General features: G+C 39.6%; 1 long non-coding RNA gene across 1 annotated transcript in view; it reads right to left on the bottom strand.

Annotated features, from left to right (window-relative positions):
* The window catches only part of LOC135419449 (uncharacterized), a 264,674-nt gene that overhangs the window by 39,607 nt on the left and 205,180 nt on the right, over nt 1-19,887 (bottom strand). The gene's annotated exons all lie outside the window — the stretch shown is intronic.

The raw sequence follows: 19,887 nt of genomic DNA, 5'->3' as shown, positions 1-19,887 counted from the left end.
TGACATTGGCCATATTTAATTAATTTTTATGAATAAACAGAGGTACCAGCCTAACATTTCAAGGGACTTCAAACTAATGATCACGTTGAACTTATGATCAATCCATTAGAATGCAATCATTTAACAGCTGGCATCTTGGAAAAAATAATACATGTTTTGATATTGCTTTGGTATTTTGCTTTCTAAAACACACCTGCAAAATTACTATAAATGGACCGCTGTTATCATCAATGGTATTTATTTTAGTTATCTCACTCTTGCTACTCAGGCAAACCTTCAGGGAGGGGGAGAGGGACAGGAAGAAAAAGATAAAGGAAGAACAAATAAAAGCAAAGTAAACAATGAAATATTGAACTTCTAATCAAGGACTATAGAAGAAAATTGCCAAATATGAAATTAAATTAGTGCCAGACACTGTTTGAACATCAACACAACTTAAATTCCAAGTTCAGGTTCTGAAGCACTGTCCCCAAATGAAAAAAACAATCAATTAGAATTCCCTGGCCTCCACCTGTTGTAAATGGTTGCAAAACACACACCATTTTCTTCACACCTATAACTTCTGCTGAGTTCAGTAGTTCAAAAAGTCTCCTTATTGCAGCAGATAAGACCGAATTATGACTCTGGGTTTGACACAGTGGAGTGCCTCATTACACACTGTCACAGACATCTCAGGATGCACCACAGATTTCTTCGTCAAGGAGAAATAATGAGCTGTCCTGGGTCCATAGTGCCTTTTATAGCCTCCCAGATGTTTGCATTTATTTATTTATTTATTTATTTATTTATTTATTTATTTATTGTATTTAAAGCACCCCCAAGCCTGTAGTAACTAAGTAATGAAAAATAAACCTTTATCAGCTGATAAAGATCAAAATATGAGATTGCTGACAGGGCACCATAATAGAAATAATCTGTTTATTCAGCATTCTGTTTTGAAACTATGGGATGCATTCAGATTACTTCCACAATTCCCCCCTCATTAACATCCTGTCCTGTTTGCCGTAGGCTATGACGTAGACTATGATAATAGTTTTGGCATATGTTTCCTAAGGAAAGGCCCAGCCACCCTTCTCTTGAGCAGATGTCGATTGTGTTAATGCTGAAGATGCATATGCACCACCTCCTGCTGGGTCCAAGCCTCAGCACTCACGTGACCTGTCACTGTCACTTAATTCTAATCATTGAAAACCATACACAGATATTACAGATCTCCTCCATAAATGGGCAATGCATATATGTGTGTGTCTAGGCATACGCACACACACACCAGGCATGCACTCAAAGCACACAGAAGAACCATAATGGATCTTATGGTGAAAAGAAATCACTATTATTCCCTGGAGTCTTACAGGAAGGGCAAAACATAATTCAGGGAAAAGACAAGTTCTTTCAGTTCCATCATCCCAGAGCCACATGTACAGCAGCCAGTGGTATAATTGATTAAGGCTTCTTCATTTTTCTTCTCCCCTAAGAGATATGCAGAAGTAGGATGGGTGTAATTTTAATGCAAAACCATAACAAAGTCTTCAGCAGTGATAAGACAAAACGAGTTTCCAAATGCATGAGATGCATCAATTGGAGTGCTGATCCTCAATAAACATAATCAGAGATATACAGTCAAACACTTCTCTTTGGCCTCTTTTACATCAGTAAGTTAAACAGCACCAAGAAGCAAACCCAGACAGCAGATTTTAATTGTCTCTGCAGTTCAGTTATTAGACAAGTTCTCGGCAAAGGTTTGGCAGACTGCCCAGCACCACAGAGATAAAACACAGCCCAGGGATAAATCCTGTAGGAGAGTATGGATGCGGTCACCTTACTTTGGAGAGTAAGAGTTGCATGATTTTGTCATGAGCTGTCTGTATTCTCAGTGCCAGACAATACACCCAGGAGAGTTTATCTTCTTAGTACAGATGCTGTCTTTCTGTCCACTGTCAAAGCAGAGCCTTGGTTTAACAGAGGTACCAAATCTCTCTCAAACATGGAACAACATCACAGTATCACTACTTCTGACTAGAATTTCATTACTTTCCCTTCCAGGTGAAACAAATTATGTCGTAGCTCCATCATGCAGTCCCATGAAGAACATTTAATGTGACAATAAATAGAACAGCAAGAATTTGCCACAGCAAACGTATTCTTTAGCCAGCATTTTCAAACCATAAAGTATTAACAGCAAAACTGACCCTGGAAACAACATCTAGAGGAAAATAAAGATGTCAAAAGTACAATACCAAGGCTTCTCTTTTAAAAATAATTATGGATAGACAAGCATACATACATACATGGAATTCACAACATCATAGAAACTTCTGAGCTGTACCGTGTTAACATCATATTGCCTATGTAGGGACAGCTAATATACTTCTTTAGGGCCTAAAATCCCACTGGGGGAAAGAAAGATTCATTCTTAAGGTCCTAAGGCAGAGTCCAGAGGATGGAGTTCTCAGCTGCTTCCATGCTGGGATTTGGATTTCAGGAACCTGTTCACCAGTGCTGCATATTCTCCCTAACACCCAAACGAGGAAAAGAGGGGGTTTTATTGTGTAATTATGTCTACTGCACACTGCTGAACTAGAAGATACAGTAATCTCTCTAGGGTTTAAATTCTAGAGGTAAACAAAAGGACTGAACAATGGGGAGTGAAGTATGTTTCAGTATTTCACATTTTTCCAAGTAGAGAAAAAACCACCATTTTTCACAGAAATCCAGCGTTAACTAGTCTATGTCTATGTCCCTTCAAACTCAAAACTTCAAATTCTGATCTCCAACAAACAGAAGGATATCTTTTTGCACAGGTCAAAAAAAGAGGTGACTTGACTGTCTCCTTCCCAAAGTCTTCCTAAAGAATTGCATATCTTCACATTCTCTCATTAAAGCAATTAAACAATTCAGTAGAGCAACAGATACTAGTAAAGTTGCCAATATTGATATTGTATCCCAGTCTGAAATCCTAACCTGTGTTTACAGTGATTTAGTGTAGCATCAATACTAAACACAGCCAAAGTACAAATTCTCTCACTATTGTTCCTTTCTTTACTAAGTGATCCTCCTTTCCTCACCTCGCCCTTTACGTGGTGGGTGACTGTGCATTGCAAAACTTACTTTGACAGAGACAAGGCAAGGACTATAATTTGTCACAAAACCTTCCTAGAAAAACAAGCGGGATGGGCATTTTTCCCTAGTACTATCCATCTCAAGATTGCAGAGTGCTGAGGGCTGTTGGTTTTGGTATGTTTTTCTTAAAGTCCCACTTCATTTAATCCCATGTTCGGCAACACCCTTGTGAACTGCTGACCTTTCTTAAAACAGCCATAGATTATCCCCAAAAGTGAAGCCCTTTTCAAGGAAAATGGTTGTTCCCTCATACATATAATTTAGAGAGGAAATATGAGAACACAGAAAGGAAGGAAAGTATGGGAAGATACAGAAACAAAAATGAGTAAACTATAAGTAGAGAGTCTCCATATAAATTCTAGACCAAACAAAAACTCACTATTTCAAAATATGTCTCTCACAAAAGTACATATATGTTATAGCACAATATTCACCTGCTCTTTGCAATACTGGACTCTAAGACATTATAATTGGGAAACTTATTTTAGACGCATTGCAATATATACTCAGAAGCCAACAGGGTAAAACATTAAAGCAAGTTAGCCGAAAAGCATGTGTAGTGGTTTGGACTTTGTTTTCCCCCAGAGGCTAAAAGAAGTGGTAGACCCCAAGGGGTGGAAACCTCTGGAAGTTTTGAAATTCTGCCCAATGGGCACTCCTGCAGAAATGTAAACATATCACAACCAGACCGGAAGAGATGAGTTGTAGTTTGGTTGCTGTTGTAGGAGAGGTGGCCATGTTGTGAGCCACGAGGAAGGGGCTTTCAGCCCCTTGGGCCCTCTGGGGCCTCCCAGCCCCGGCTGGGGGCTGCAGGGACCTGGAACAGCATAAAGCTGGGCTAGGTGCCTGTAGTTATGCTGGGAGATGTTTTTCTCCATGAGCAGAGAGCAGCAGCCGGGACTGACCAGAGAAACGGTGGCAGAGAGCCAGAGATAAGGACCTGAACTGAAGGAGCAGCAGAAGCAACATGCAGCACCAGAGAAAAGGGATCTGTCCTTCTTTCCCTCCTGGACTTTTATTTGGAGGGGAGAAGAGATCTGATCCATTGTAAATACTATATGTCATGGTAGAGATAGTTGTGATCATGTGTATAATGTGATGTTATATTTATTTGTACAGTCATTGTAATATATTCCCTTTCCCCCCACTTTGAGTCTGGTGTGTTTTGTCTGGAAAAGCCCATCTCACATTAGGTTGAGATGTGGGAGGGGGGATGGAGCTAGGGAATTGGATTTTGGGACTATCTCAAACCATGACAGCATGCTAAAGATCTGGCCTACTTCCCCATTCATGCATGTTACAACATCTCTAAGGTGGTACAGAAAACCCAATGTCAAAAGCCAGCCATGAGAAATGTCACTCAGCAATGGCTGTCTTAGTTACATTGCCCATCACCAAGCAGACAGGAAATGTTCTCAAGTTCACAAAAAAGCAAACAGAAGCCAGAGCTAAAAGTAGATTCTTTTTTCCCTTCCACCACTGCACACTATTACTCTGAAAGACTGGAAGGCGTATGGGGATCTTGCTACTTACTGCCTTCAGGTGACTCTAAATTAAAAAGAAATATTATCAGCAGATGTACCCATCTACTCTACCCCTTCTTCATATGGCATGCTACAATATTATTACATCTAGGCCTGTCGGCACGCTCTAGTCAAAGGTGTGCCAGCATTTCACAATCCAACCTCTTTTTTTCCTCCTCCTTTTGAAACTCAGAGGTCAATAGTCGAGTTTAAAAAAATCACTCTGTGATTCAGCACCACAAGTTTCTTTTTTTTAAAGGGATGATCCAAAGGAGATTTATTTTCTTGAGCTGCTGCACCTGGAATGCAGCAATTATGGCATAGATATCTCCCTAAGAGCTCTGTCATCTCCCATGTCACCCGTTTCTGCTGTAAACAGTACACTACCCTGTCTTATCTTGTCATCAAATGCATTTTCACTTGCGTAGGTCTTAACATTGCACTAATCTTAAAGGAATTCTCAAAGGAAGCAGGCACAAAAATGAACGATTGTTCCACGAGTTTAATTACATCTATCCCAGTATCTTCTTTTTCACACTTAAGATTGTGGGTGGAATATTGGTCAGGGAGCAAGTTGTCACTAGTAGTGAATTGGTCACTTGAACATTCAGCAAACATGCTGAATTTCATAAATAATGATCAACACCCTCTCGCATTTTGCTTTTTTTGTGGGTAGCTGGATGATTCAGAAAGAGCTGTTGTTTGCAAACAAAGTTTTCATATCATATATGTGCACGGAAAATCACCACAGACCTCTTCAAATAAACTGTTTTATATATATTAAATACATGTGATATTCACAATATCTCAAAGACACAAAATAATTGATGGTACAAACTTGACCTAGTGTAACACTCATTGGCAATTCATATTGATGAGAAAGGTGGAGCACCTCTCTATGAGGAATGGTTGAGACCTGGGGTAGTTCAGCCTGGAGAAGAGGATGCTCCAGGGAGATCCTTTTGCAGCCTTCCAATACATTAAGGGGGCTTATAGAAGGGACTTTTTATACAGGCAGATAGTGACAGGACAAGGGACAACAGTTTTAAACTAAAAAAGAAAGTTTAGACTAGGTATTGGGAAGAAATTCATTACTCAGAGGGTAGTGAAGCACTGGAACAGGTTGCCTAGAGGAGTTATGGATGCCCCATCCATAGAAATGTTCAAGGACAGGTTGGATGGGGCCTTGAGCAACCTAGTTTAGTGAAAGGTGTCTCTGCCCATAGACAGGGAGGCTGGGACTAGATGATCTTTAAGGTCCCTTCCAACCCTAACCATTCTATAATTCTATTTTATATCCACTTTACAACATGAAAAAATTGTGTAGTCATCTATGGGTATAGCACCTCAAACTCATGAACTCATCGTCTTGCTTATGTCTTCATAACCTTGCAGGCTGACTTGCAAGAGTAGCAAAATGTAAAAACAGCTGGATGAAACACATTCAGAACACTAATTTCGGAACATCTCAAAGTAAGCTTTCCTCTGTTCACTCATACAAACATAGAGAGATTCACCATCAATAACTCATAAGACTGAAAATTAGAAGCCCAGTCAAAGTCTCAGAAACTTGTTCACCACATGTTTATTTGAATTATATGATGTTTTCTTAATGCAAATAATGAGAATTTTTTTCTACCTTCTATTGTTTTCTAGCTGTGCCTTGGTGGAAACACTTCAAAATGTTGTTTTCCTTCTACCATAAAAACAAAATTCTTTCTGTAAAAAGAAATAAAGGTAGTAAAGATGATATGAGATGTTGTTCATTTCCCAATGCAATCAGAACTATGCTACAGGAAAGTGAAGGTTAAATTTGGGAATGCAGCAGGAGAAACTTTAATCTGCAAATATTGAGGCAGCTTCCTCTTGAACACAAAATAGAGATGACTTCAGAAATACTAAAATATTATTTTTAACTACATGAGAAACAACTTAAATACAAAAAATCATGTGAGTATTATTTCCAAGATGGTCCAGTTGTTCTTATTCATTCAAATCCACTTTGAAACAGACTCTTCCAGACTCTATTATCTAGGCCCCAATGCTGAAGAATCCTTAAAAATCACTCAGTGCAATTGAAGAAGGTCCACATTCTCCAGCAGAAGTGTCCTTACACTAATAATGGCTCTGAATGGATTTGGAAGGCACTATCAAAGTCAACATGCACTTTACAGTAACACAGGCCTAGTTTGTGCTAGTATTACACAAAATTACTCCAGGACCCAGGGATGTACATATGTGCTCAGGTTTTCCCACACATATGGGGAATGTGAATGCATTCAGATACCTTTATTCTGAAATCCTCCTAGAGGACTTCAACAATTCATTTAAAAGGCTTGTCGAGATTTTCTGGTTTTCAATACACTTCAATCTCCCTAGTGATTATAATCAGCCCCAAAATGCAGAGCAATGCTTGTAGCATTGCTAAATCCCACTCACCAACTGCAAGGTTTTTAATCCTAATATGAAGTAAAAAGAACAGGTACCTAGATTTTCAAGGTAATTTCCAAACATATTTTAATGCTAACAAGACAAATATATATGTATATATATATATATATGCATGTTAATATTGTTACTTCAGAATATGCTGCTAATATTCTAATTAAAACTCATAAAATTACAGTCATATTCCTCTAGTCCTGTATTTAAACAGCATTTACTTTCTAAACTGGCATTATCATTAAAATTAAATTAAATTAAACTTTTACTACAACATGTTTTTAGGGACACAGGAAAACAATTTTTTTGTGCACACACTTTTATAGCATGCACTCCTCAAAGACAGATGGGAAAAAAAGAGGCACTATGATTAAATTTCATCATATTTACTAATTAATAAAATGTTCCCTCTGGATTCAAATACAACTTTATGTAGTCATTTTACACTTTAAGTAAGATACATTACTACAGTATAAAGTGAACACTTTTACAAAAAGATAAAGACATGATGCATTTTGTGCCACAATATGAAATGTGAACACCATTCATGTTCTGTTCAGCAAATGCTAGCAGCCTTGGATCTTCGGTACACAACAGCATCCCAGATAACAGAATCATAAAGCAATTTGGGTTTCAAGGGTCCCTAAAGATCATCTAGTTCCAACACCCTGCCATGGGCAAGGGCACCTTACACTAGACCAGTTTGCTCAAAGACCCATTCAGCATGACCTCGAGTGTTTCCAGAGATGAGGCATCTACCACCTCCCTGGCTAACTTGTTCCAGTGTCTCACCACTCTCATTAAAAAATTTCTTCCTAATATCTAATCTAAACCCACCCTCCTTCAGTTTGAAGCCTTCCCCCTTGTCCAATCACTACAGGTCCTTGTACAAAGTCCTTCTCCAGCTCTCTTGTAGGCCCCCTTTAGGTACTGGAAAGCTGCTATAAGGTCTCTCCAGAGCCTTCTCTTCTCCAGCCTGAACACCCCAACTCTCTCAGCCTGTCTTCATAGAAGAGGTGCTCCAGCCCTCTTCTCATATCGTGGCCCTCCTCTGCACTTGCTCAAACAGGTCCACATCCTTCTTATGTTGGGAACCCCAGAGCTGGGTGCAGTACTCCAGGTGGGGTCTCACCAGAGCAGAGGAGAGGGACAGAATCACCTCCCTTAACCTGCTGCCCATGCTTCTTTAGCTGCAGCCCAGAATACAGTTTTCTGGGCTGCATGTGCACATTGCTGGCTCATGTTGAGCTTCTCATCAATCAACACCTCCAAGTCCTTCTCCTCGGGGCTGCTCTCAATCCATTCTCCAACAACTTAGCCTGTATTTGTGCTTGGGATTGCCTTGATCCAGATGCAGAACCTTGCACTTGGCCTTGTTGAATTTCTTGAGGTTAGCAAAGGCCCATCTTCTAAGCCGGTCAAGGTCCCTCTAGATGGCATTCCTTCCCTCCAGCGTGTCAACTGCACCACACAGCTTGGTATTGCTGGCAAACTTGCTGAGGGTGCACTCAATCCCAATGCCCATGTCACCAACAAAGATGTTAAACAGCATCAGTCCCAATACTGACCCTTGAGGAACACCATTCATTGCTGTCCTCCACTTGGACACCAAGCCATTGATTGCAACTCTTTGAGCACAACCATCCAGCCAATTCCTTATTCATCAAGTGATACATCCATCAAATCTGTGCCTCTCCAGTTCAGAGACAAGGATATGGGACTGTGAAATGCTTTGCACAAGTCCAGGTAGACGACATGAGTTGTTCTTCCCTTTTCCACCAACATGGTGAACCTATCACAGAAGGCCACCAAACTTATTAGACATAATTTTCCCTTAGTCAAGCTATGTTGGCTGTAACCAATCACCTCCTTATTTTCCACATGTCTTTTCATAGTTTCCAGGAGGATCTGTTCCATGATCTTGCCAGGCACCTAGGTGAGACTAACAGCCTGTACTTTCCTGCATCTTCCTTTTTTCCTTTTTTAAAAATGGGGGTTATGTTTCCCCTTTACCAGTCAGTGAGAACTCAACTGGACTGCCATGACTTTTCAAATTTGATGACCATTTGTAATCATTTGTTGATTTGCCAGATTTGACAGGACCTTTTAAACCCCTTCCCTTCCCAATCTCTTGTTGAAATTGCTCTGTTCTTACACTTTAAATTCATGGATTGTAAAATAGATAATTCAGTACAGGATGTGATGGTAGAACAAACAGATAGTGGCTGCAGAAGGTGACTGATGAGCAGAAGCAGTGGTCAACCTATGCACATCTGGACCCATGATGTCCTGCTGTGCAACTAGATATGTTAGAGATGCTATTATATTCTCTTCCTAAAGCATGTATTTGCTATAGTACTAAGGCTGAAAGAACCACAGATATTGAAGAGTCATCTCTGGACATGACCTCTCAAGGCAAACTTACCCCTGTACTCCAGTGCCCAAGCAATTCAATGATTCTGAGTTGGCCCTTGGATAGCCCCAGGTCCTCCTCCCAGAAAAACTCTTCTGTTGAGGACGTTACCTACCCTACCTTCCTCCCAGCTGCAGCACTGCCTCTGCACCAGGGGAATTAGACAAGCTTCTTGAATTTCCTGAGCCTCACGAGGGAAGAGCGAGCTGTGCAGAAATGGTTGGCTCTTGGGTCTCTCAGAGGAAAGTGGAAAGGGGCAGAGGGAGTAGAAACCCCACCGATCAGTAAGTTGTTTCCTCTTGTTGACAATATGTAATATTGTTATAAATCCGTCATCTGCAGGACAAGACAATTACCTGAAGAGATAAAGTCTACACTGAGGTCACAAACAAGGTTGAGATATCTAGGTAATATCAGAGGCACAATTACCCACAGAGAGCAAGCAGCCAGAAAGAGGATGATAAGTAGCAACAATTTGCTTATATAACAATAGGGGACAGAGAGCCATATATCTTGAGCAAAATAACATCTCACTTCTTCCAAGAAATTAAACTATAATCTCAGCTGACAAAATATGAACTTCAAAGTATTATTTTAGCATGAGGAATAATCTTGCTGTCAGCATTGCTTCTGTGCTGCGTCTGTCTTGCTTTCTGGTTGCTCTAGCCGACTGTTCGGACATGCTCAGGCAGAATCTGTTTGAGCAGGGGACAGGACTGGAAAGACTTCTGTGACAAAACTGGGGAGAAGTACAGGTGTCTCTTCATTGCCTCCTGTGGAAGTAACAGAATTAATTACTGAGCTGCTCATGGCCTTTGAACCTTAATGGTTATGATCTGAGCAAGAATACACCCTGCCCCTGAAGTTCACTGAAGTGCAGATGCTGAAACTATAAGGCTAATTCCCTTTCATAAAGGTAATCAAAACACCCTGATGGCACCTGGTGAACATTAAAGGCAGCTTTGGTTTCAAAGTCAGAAGCCCTTGGCAAAAACAGAGGTCACATTTGTCAGATCACTCTTTGCTCTCCAAACATTGCCTTACTCCTTTCTTTCTTTATGTTTTCATTAACACTATTAAGTCTGACAAATATTTTCATTCTTTTCTTCCTTTCTTTCCCCATCTCCCTGTTGCCCCCCAGTTCTTCCATCATCTGTACTAGGCAGTTCCACCCTCACCCTGTGAACACCAGATTAAGAGAGCGAGCTCATTTGTATGATAAAGAAGCAAAACAGAGCTGGTAAAGCCAATCGTATTGCAATGACTCTGTAAGCATAGCATGGTCATTCTCCTGTACTTCAGCATGTGAATCAACATCCGTGCAATGGATGCACTTTCCAAGTGCATGGAAAGCAGTTCCTGCAACTTTGAGCCTCCACTACCCCTGTGGCTCCTGAGTGTGAAACAAGGAGGGATCAGCTTTTATGGGAAAGGTAGAAAAAATTAACACCGAAGCAGCTGGTCTAGGAATTTGTTTTCAAGGGAAGTAGGAAAGAAACACAGAGGAGTGGGTGAAGAGAAGATTCTTCCATAAAGGAAGATTCTTCTTAACAGTTCATTGGTGGAGTTCACATCCTAAACCAGGAAGACTCAGATCCTTTTCACAGATGTCACACCAACCCAAACTTATGTAATGCAGCTGAAGATGGTCTCATTATCTATGTAAACTATACTCATGTCAATATTCAATTATACACTTGCTAAGTCATTACTTTTCATCACCAAATAAAACACTGTTTCAAAGCTGGAAATACCACGCAGAATTCAGAATTGCTCTATTGTATCTAATAACTGTGCACAGCAGAACTGAAGCTACCTCTTTTCCTGGGTCTAGGTACCTATGTCTATTATTATCTGTAGGTGAAACAAAGTAACGTGAACACTGTTAACATGGCAATATAGGAGGAATTTGTTCCCAACTAGGCCCTTACCCTGTAATTTTGTATATTTGTGAATACACTGAAACAGGAAGGCTACAGTATTTTAATGGACAAAAAATTGCTTTTTTTTCTTATATAGGATTGCTATAATGATTAACATCACTTCTTAAAATTCTGCTTACATGTGAATATAAAATAATTGAATAAGCTGTTTAACTTAAAAGTCAAATTCTCTGAGTTTCCTCATACGCTTTTTCATAAACAAGGTTTAGACTGCAGCTCGAAGGATAGTGTGCATGCATTCTGTCCCCAAGGCACTGAGAGGGTAGAGTGGTACAGGCAAAATGAAAGACACCTTAAGCTGCATTTTTGAGATATTAAACTTTTGAGACTCCACCCCACCCACAAATGGTGGAGACATCTCTCTTCCAACTAAGAGTATGTCCATGACTGGAGGCACTTACCATCTCAGCACTCTTTGGATCTCCTCCTCTGCCCACTGGCATATGTTCCAATAACTTGATCCAATATATTACATCTATTTAGCAAAATAAAGGCTATGTGCATGTATATCCTATTTGCACTGCCAGAAGCTGACACTAAATTTGTCTCTCATATGTACTCATACAACACAGACACATTCCACTGAATTCCCAGGGGCAAATTAAGTCTGTGATGCCCTTCCACACTTACCCAGGGCACAGAGAGAAAGAACTTGCCTCATACTCTGTAACAGAAATGGTCCAAGTGGATAGGGCTTGGAAAAAGCCAATAGCTCCACTTGGGGAAGTGCAGAATATTTTCACTACATACATTCAATTTATTTACAGGTGTTGGTATAGTACAAACACTGAGACACCCAAATAAAGAGGGTTGAGTAGGGTGAGTCTGCATTTATTCTGGTTTCATCTTTTAAGGAACGAAAACAAGGTGCAGTACTGGTGCTTAAAAACCCCTAACATTAAATGGACATGAAAGCAGCACCTTTTCAAGAACTTTTCCCCACAGCACAATCTGTTCATGCTTCATCTCTCTGTCCAACCCTTTGGTCATGACTGATCTAGCCAGCTTTGCTTTAGAGTGAATACAGCCATGGTCTTTCCTACTTCCCTCTACAATGCTTATAACTGGTTGACAATTTAAAGAGCATGGCATTTTGCAGAGGAGGGACATATGGAGACCTGCAATTTTTTACAAAATCATTCTCTTCACTCTTCTTTCATCTGCTCTACCCCAGAGCACCCGTGAGAGAAAAGGATGGTTATTGGTGGTCTGAGTGTTGGAGCTGCATGTTTTGAACCAAAGACTATCATTCATTTCAGGAGATAGACCTGATGTACACAGACTGTGCGTCAGGCACCGGTGGTTGCCCCATGGACACGTGACGGTCACCCGATGTCACTGTGAGCTCACACACCTGCTCCAACGGTGCCAAGAGATGAGGGTTTTCCCTGATTGATGTGTGCAACTGCTTCATGAGGCTGCGTGGGTGGAGGATGTGGGCTGGCCCCGGCAGCACACCGACCTGAACTTCCCTCTGACATTGCACAAGGAAAAGACAGACGGAGACTCATACCTGCCCACCCACACAAACAAGCCAGCAGATGTAAAAATACATGACCTTAAAAACCAGGGCACATTTTAAGTTTTCTTCCCTTTCTTACCAGCTCCACAAATAAGTCATGCATTAAAATACCAGCATAAAAACAGAGGACTGTGGAGCCCTGCAGACTAGAAATCAAGTTACACACACAAACAGAGTTGGCCTGTTGCCTTCACCACATTTGCTACTACATTACTATGGCCACCCTCCTAGAATTTCCCTCAGATATTTCTAACTTCCCACTTCTCTCTTTAATTCCAAAAAGAAAAAGGGGGGGGGGGGAGGGGAGAAAAAAAATTGCACTTCTGTCTGTATGAAAAGTAAAAGTTCGGCTTAAGAAAGTATCTACAAAGTACAGAAGGACCAACTTCTCAAGTTTGCAAAAACAACCACCACTACCACATATGCTCACCTATCTCCTGAGAGGAAATTCACTGCTCAGAAACCTGATATTCCTCATGCTCTAATTAAGGAAAAAGGAAATAGCTTTCAGTTTCTTGTGCAAGGGCCAATGAACATAAGTCAAACACTCACCTAAAATGATGAAAACACTTCGAAAAGAAGTAAAACAAACATTCTGCTAAATTCCCAGATGTATATTCGGTAATGTTTCTGATATAAAGGCAGTGGATAGGAAAGAGGAAAATAATTTTGTGATGTGGAAGACATACTTTTATAATCCATCCTCAGCTCATTTTATGCATTTGTGATGGAAGGATTTGCTCTGCACTGCTTTAGCAGAGCTCCTAGCATGGCACAAAATAGACAGTGTCACATCTCAAAAAGCTACTTTCTGTGAAGCATTGTGGATCTCTGGTCACACTTATTTCTGTAGCACCTATTAAATACTTATGTAAAGTTAACAAGAGTCAAGGGATACACAGCCCTGTAAGTCTTTATCTACCTCCCGAAGTTTCAGGAAGAAAGTATTTCCCCTGCAAGCATTTTGGAAACTCCAAAATTTCTTTCCCATTGAAAACACTTTCTGTCTCCTGTTATTTCACTTGCTTCTACCAGCTTAGTGACAGTGAGTATTCATCAGATTTGTAACAAAGAAGGAATAAAAAATGCTAGGCAGAAATATCATTTACATGCACATTTCCAGTTCCACCGAGCATCGAAGTTAGAGATTGCAATCAAGGGTTGTTCATTAAACAAGTTAGCTACCAGGTTTTTTCCAAATCTAGAGACTGCTAAGAACACACAAGTTTTTCAATATGAATGCACTTCATTTTATTTGGGCCAGTGAAATTGAAAAAGAGACACTGACAGGAAAGGTATTACTAGTCTAAAGATAAGACCTGAACACTGCCACTTCTGATGCAAAGAGATGGCCCCTCATTCTTATGCACCTTCTGCCTAAGAGTCAGCTGCAACAACAGTAATTGAGATGCAATGGTATGGGTAACAAATGTAACTCTTCTTATCTATTATATTCTACCAATGTCAGTTCAGTGTAAGACACATTGTTCTTTAGATGTGGATGCCATATGAGTTCTATAGCCCCTTCTATCTTGTTACGCAAAATACGAGACAACTTCAAAAATAGAAAGTAAATCATAGTTTCTTTTTGAGTGTGTTTTATTTGTTGATCATTTACTGGGAAAGTACTAAACAATTCTGCTGAAATGCATTGGTCTGAAAATACTTTACTGCTATGAGCTGTGTTACATACCAGGACAAAGCAAAGAATTCCAAAATCTTTGCAGGTTGTGCCTATGTAATACCTTCAGAAAAAAATGCAATACTTTTGCACCATTATGCATCTTAACGTTGTTCACAGAAAAACATGTAATTATGTCCAAAGTAAAATTATGTTGAGCATAAATAATTTTCATACATATTATTATTATCATTAGCAGTGCTCAAACTTAATTTTTAAGTAACACCTTTTTATTCACAGAACTCAGGGAACCTTGCTTATTGTCCCCATTTCACAAATATAAGACCTTGGGAACTTTGAGATGCAGTCTTTCTTGAGGTCATACAACGTGACAGACTCAGGGACACAACTTAGGCCTTGCAATCCTACCAGATGGTAGGCAACAAAACTAGACACCTTGATTTTTAACTTCTTTTAATTTCCATCTATTCCTCCATGTATTTTGATCTGCCTCATTCAGCATTTAGCATAGCACTGCTTCAAATCCTGACTTTCCAGGAACACAACTGTTTTTTATCTGGAACTGCTGCTCTTCATGCAAGACCGAGCAACTACACGAACAAACACACTTAACCTCAATTTGTGTGTGAAGAGTCATCCTCTCCCTGCTGTCCCCCAAGTACCAATAAAGTGTATATCTGGAAAAATGAGACAAAAAATTACTCCAAAACTTGAGATACTGCCCTGTCTGTTTCTGGCAGGATAAAAGTTTTACCTACTATTGCAGTTTCTTCTCTTGGTCAGAGTGCATAATATCAGCATCATAGCTACAAAAGTAACATTTTCTAAATAATTTGTATTTGTTATGTATCCATTGTGTATCCTCTAAGCAGCACCTTTACCTCTCACCCTCACCTGGTCTAATAAATTCAGCCTTTTGCACTGACAGAAGACAGCAAACAGGTAAAAAAAAAAAAAATAAAATAAATCCAACCCATACAGAGTTACACTTTTTAGGAAGGAAAAAAACCCATAGTGATTGCTCAGTGGCAGACGATCTTTTTATCCCCCACCTCCACTTCATTTTGAATACCTGGCACTGCCAGAACTTGCTTTAACAGAGCAGTAATTTCCCTGCCAGCTACAGCTCTCAAAAACTTAAGCCAACCACTCCAATCCAACTGGATTGATTATAAGGTTATAACTAATCCAAGGATCTTCACCTACCAGTTACACATCTTTTCACTGCACAGGTACCTCTGCAAATGGAAAAGTTGTACCTCCCTGTACAAGTATGGCCACCTGCAATCTGGCTGAAGCAAGCAAGAAGCAGCATCCTTTACTCTCACAAAAAAGGTCTATAATTTGCAGTGTGAGCTCCATAACAAGGTCTTTGCATTACATCTCACATCATAACATCTTTTTCCTGCCCTTATAAAGTCTCCCATGCCAGACAGCAATGACAAATTTTGAGGCCTCAATATCTTGGCACTATCAAGTGAAGGATGATTGAGTGAATGTAGTAACCAGTGCCCACCAGCCCTACACAACCTCTTCCTAAGCTGGGTGTTTTCCTTCACATGAAAAAATGCCATTAAGCTGGAAAGTAGCAAACACTGCGTTGTTTTGCCTTGTGGTTAATACCAGAAAGGTTTTCTGTAGTTGGGATTTCAAGGCTAAGGGTCTAAGAAGCAGGAGATCTTTTAAAGCTCCTCTGCCTATAGTTTGCTGAATTTCCATTTTTGAGACAAAATGCAAAGGCAGTTTCATCATCTATTCATCTGCTAATAAAGGATCATGTTTCTGCATCACTGTGATACCTAGTAGTTTGGAAGTACTTCTCTAAAGTTTCACTGTGCATTTTTTGACAATTAGCACAAGAAATTAGTTATGAGCTTTTTCAGTCTCAGAAAAAAATATCAGTGAATCAGACACAAATCTACAATTACTGGTGGCAGGACAACAGGCACCATATGATTTCTCTGGCTAAGTAAAAGCCAAATGGAATGGATGAAATAAATAGCTTACATCAAACACGTAGTCAGATTCCAGCTTATCTTCCTGTTCATGGCTTCACACACCTTAAGACAGAAGAAATCTCATTTTTTTAAGTAAACAAACACATAAAGAAACCAAGCAAATTAGAAACTCCATGGAGTCAGCAGATTATGATCATGTCATTTTTTTTCTCTAGGCATTTTCTTTCCAAACTGAATTTAATTCACCTGAAAAAATCTACACATGGACTATCCTGAACTCTCTGGAGGAGGGAAGTTGCTCAGTTATGACCATGCTACTCTTTCAGCCAGGTTTTAATTTGACTTAAACCAATTTATTAATTTGACTTAAGGCAAACACAAAAACATGTTAAGAGAAGATGTAACAGTACTAAATGAGATAGTTTTCAAAATCAGTAAATATAAACACATTTTAAAGAAAAAAACAAATCTTTCCTGTCTTCAGCTAAATCTAATATATGAAGAGATAAAGTTACAATAATGAACTATCACCTTTTTTTTTTTTTCCAAAGGCAAAACCTTGTAATTTGTCCTCAAGGAAAATCATCAGCTTCCACATTGCTCAGTTTTCTGTCCTTGAGACATTTATGGCAAAATTAAGCCCTGTGAGGCCCCGCAATGTAGAAACGCCCAAGTGCAGGTGTGCCTGTGGATATTTGTCAAATTTTTTTTCAACATTTCCACCCTGTGGCTGCTTATCTAGACCGCCCTCTCTTTTCTATATTAATCTTTGTTTATTCTTCTCTTTGGCAGTGAGAGGGAAGAACACTCACATACTCCTGTTTATGGTCCTCTGGATCCCACCCAGTAGCTGTGCTTTGACTCAACAAATTTCAGGAAAGTCAGTGCTGAGAAGAAATGTGCAACTTCCCAGCCACATCGCTCTGGAAGGAAATGAGCTGTGCTCTGTAGGGAAAAGGAAATTGCTTTGGAAGTCTAGACTGAACCCTTCCTTTTCCATCCCTCCTCCTGTTTCCCCCTTGAATATATTTAAGACAAAACAAAAGGAAGCTGGAGAATGAAAAGGAATGATTGAGTTTTCCATCTCTGTGTGTAATAAAAACACAACTGGATGTGGAGCTAAATATCAGCTAGAGGAAAGGTAAGAGAGACACAGCACTACAGAAGCATCTCAGAAACAAAGACATTGGCAGCATCTGGTATAGCAAAACGGGCATAAGCCATGTGGTGAGAGGCAATATACTGCAAGCGGCCATTCTGATCCTCCTCTGAGGTTGGATGTCTTTAAAATACAGTAAGTAATGCAGCTGTTGATCTAGTTGCCTAGAATTGTGACAGTGAAAGGGAAAAAGCTGCAAGGCATTTAGTAAACTTCTTCTGTTTTCAGACTGCCCCCAAATGAACACAGTAAGAAAAGCAGGTGTGAAATAGGATTGGAAGAGCAGATAAGCTTGAAACAACCAAATGAACTCAGGTGAATTTTAAAAGAAGCCCATAGAGACTCTGTGAACTAAGATGGAGGAGGAAAAAGGTCAGACAGATTGACCAACAAGGACTCAATTTGGCAAGAAAGCCCAACAATAAAAATAATGGAACAAAAATATTAGGGGTAAAAAAATATAAATACATTATAAAAGAAAATCAAGAAATCACCAGGTAAGTTTGGTACTCTGTGATTCAACTGTGGATCACGTAATATTGATAATACACAGAGCAACATTTCCTGAATCAAGAAGGAAAAGAAGGATCAAGAGAATGGATGGAGAAGTTTCTGGGTATTGAGGAAGTATTACCAAGGTGGAAAAAAAGTCCGACTATAAATTTAGAAAATATTAAATGTTATATCAGAGGAATTTTTAAAACAAATCTGCAGAAGGAGAACCAAGGAAAGCAATCCTATGAAGGAGAAAGCAGGAAAATACAGGTGCCAGTGGGCATTTAAACTAAACTGCAGCATAGACAATCACTGAGTTTCACTAACTTGCTTTATTTCCTGTTTAAATGAAAGGATATATTTTGTTTGAGTTTGGTTTTGAAAAGGAGCAACAAAGGCAGAAGGAGTGGGAAACTGATCCATCACAAAATCCTTCTGGTGCACACCTCGGGAATTTAGCACAATTTGAGCACCCTGAATTCCTGCTGCAGAGAGTTGCTGCAGCTTATGTGACCTTCCCCTTCCCCATATAGGAAAAGGGAACAAGAGTTACATCAAGAGAACAGTGAGGCTGCAAGATCTCAACTTTTTATTACTCAAGATCAGAGCTCAGGCATTGCTCTTGGTCTGTCTTCTCACAGAGATGCAAATCAATACACATGGCAGCACTCACAGCATCTTCTGTCCCACTGCCTAAGGAAAAAAAAATGAAAAGACAATGCTTTGAACCACCCTTTACCCTGCTGGCACATGTGCCATATGGAGCAGGGGAGTATCACAGTATCACATACTGGACTACAGCATGTGATAGAGCTTAATGTTAAATTTATTAGTTGTGCTACTTTCCAGTACAAAAAAAGAAAAAAAAAAGAAAAAAGGTGAAGAGGGTTTGGTTTGGTTTTGTTTCTGACCAAGTACAGGAAAGAAGTTTTATTCCTTAAGGAAAATTCTCAGGAGTGGGCATGAATGTGAAGATTTTGTGTCTGAATCATCCTGTTAATTCCATAAATCCCACCATGTGGGATTCAGATAATGTTTTTGGATAGGAAACCTTTTTAAAAAAATATTTTATATTTGTTTTTAAAAAAAGGGGAAAAAAAAGGAAAGAAAACAAAAAAGTAGTTTACAGCTCCTCCCTTTCTAAATCACATCTGGACCCAGAAAGACTAGTTTTGTTTTTAAACAAAGTCAGCAAATTGCCCTTAAGCTGGTAAATTCCAGTAATTGGCATCAGAGTAATAACAGTCACTCAGTCAGTTTCCCCTTTGCCAGACCAAAAATAAACATTCAGCCAAATCCTTCCCAAAAGTGTTTATTTCAGCTGAAGCCAGTACAGTTAGGTTGCAGACACATCTTTTTCACAGTTGGAAAAAGTATACCTCTATACACAGCATTGCTTCCACATCCCTCTCTGTATATTCAGAGTTACCACTAGACATATTATAGATCCTAGGGAACACATCTTTCAAATAAGCAAAAGCATCTCCTCCTTTTCTTGTTAGGCACAGCAGCAAAAGAATTACTTTTATCAGATGCTGCTTGTCAGTATAGGTTTTGTGTTGTTTGCAGCATGCTTGTAATGCACTACAGGAAAAATATCCATTTACCCTACAATCATGGAAGCTTATATTGAGTACAGGGACTAATAAATCAACCTAAAAACACCTTTC

Source organism: Pseudopipra pipra, chromosome 1 (assembly GCF_036250125.1).
Source record: "Pseudopipra pipra isolate bDixPip1 chromosome 1, bDixPip1.hap1, whole genome shotgun sequence".
Lineage (NCBI taxonomy): Eukaryota > Metazoa > Chordata > Aves > Passeriformes > Pipridae > Pseudopipra > Pseudopipra pipra.
Note: the sequence above shows the minus strand (reverse complement) of the source record. Positions and strands in the feature narration are given on the sequence as shown.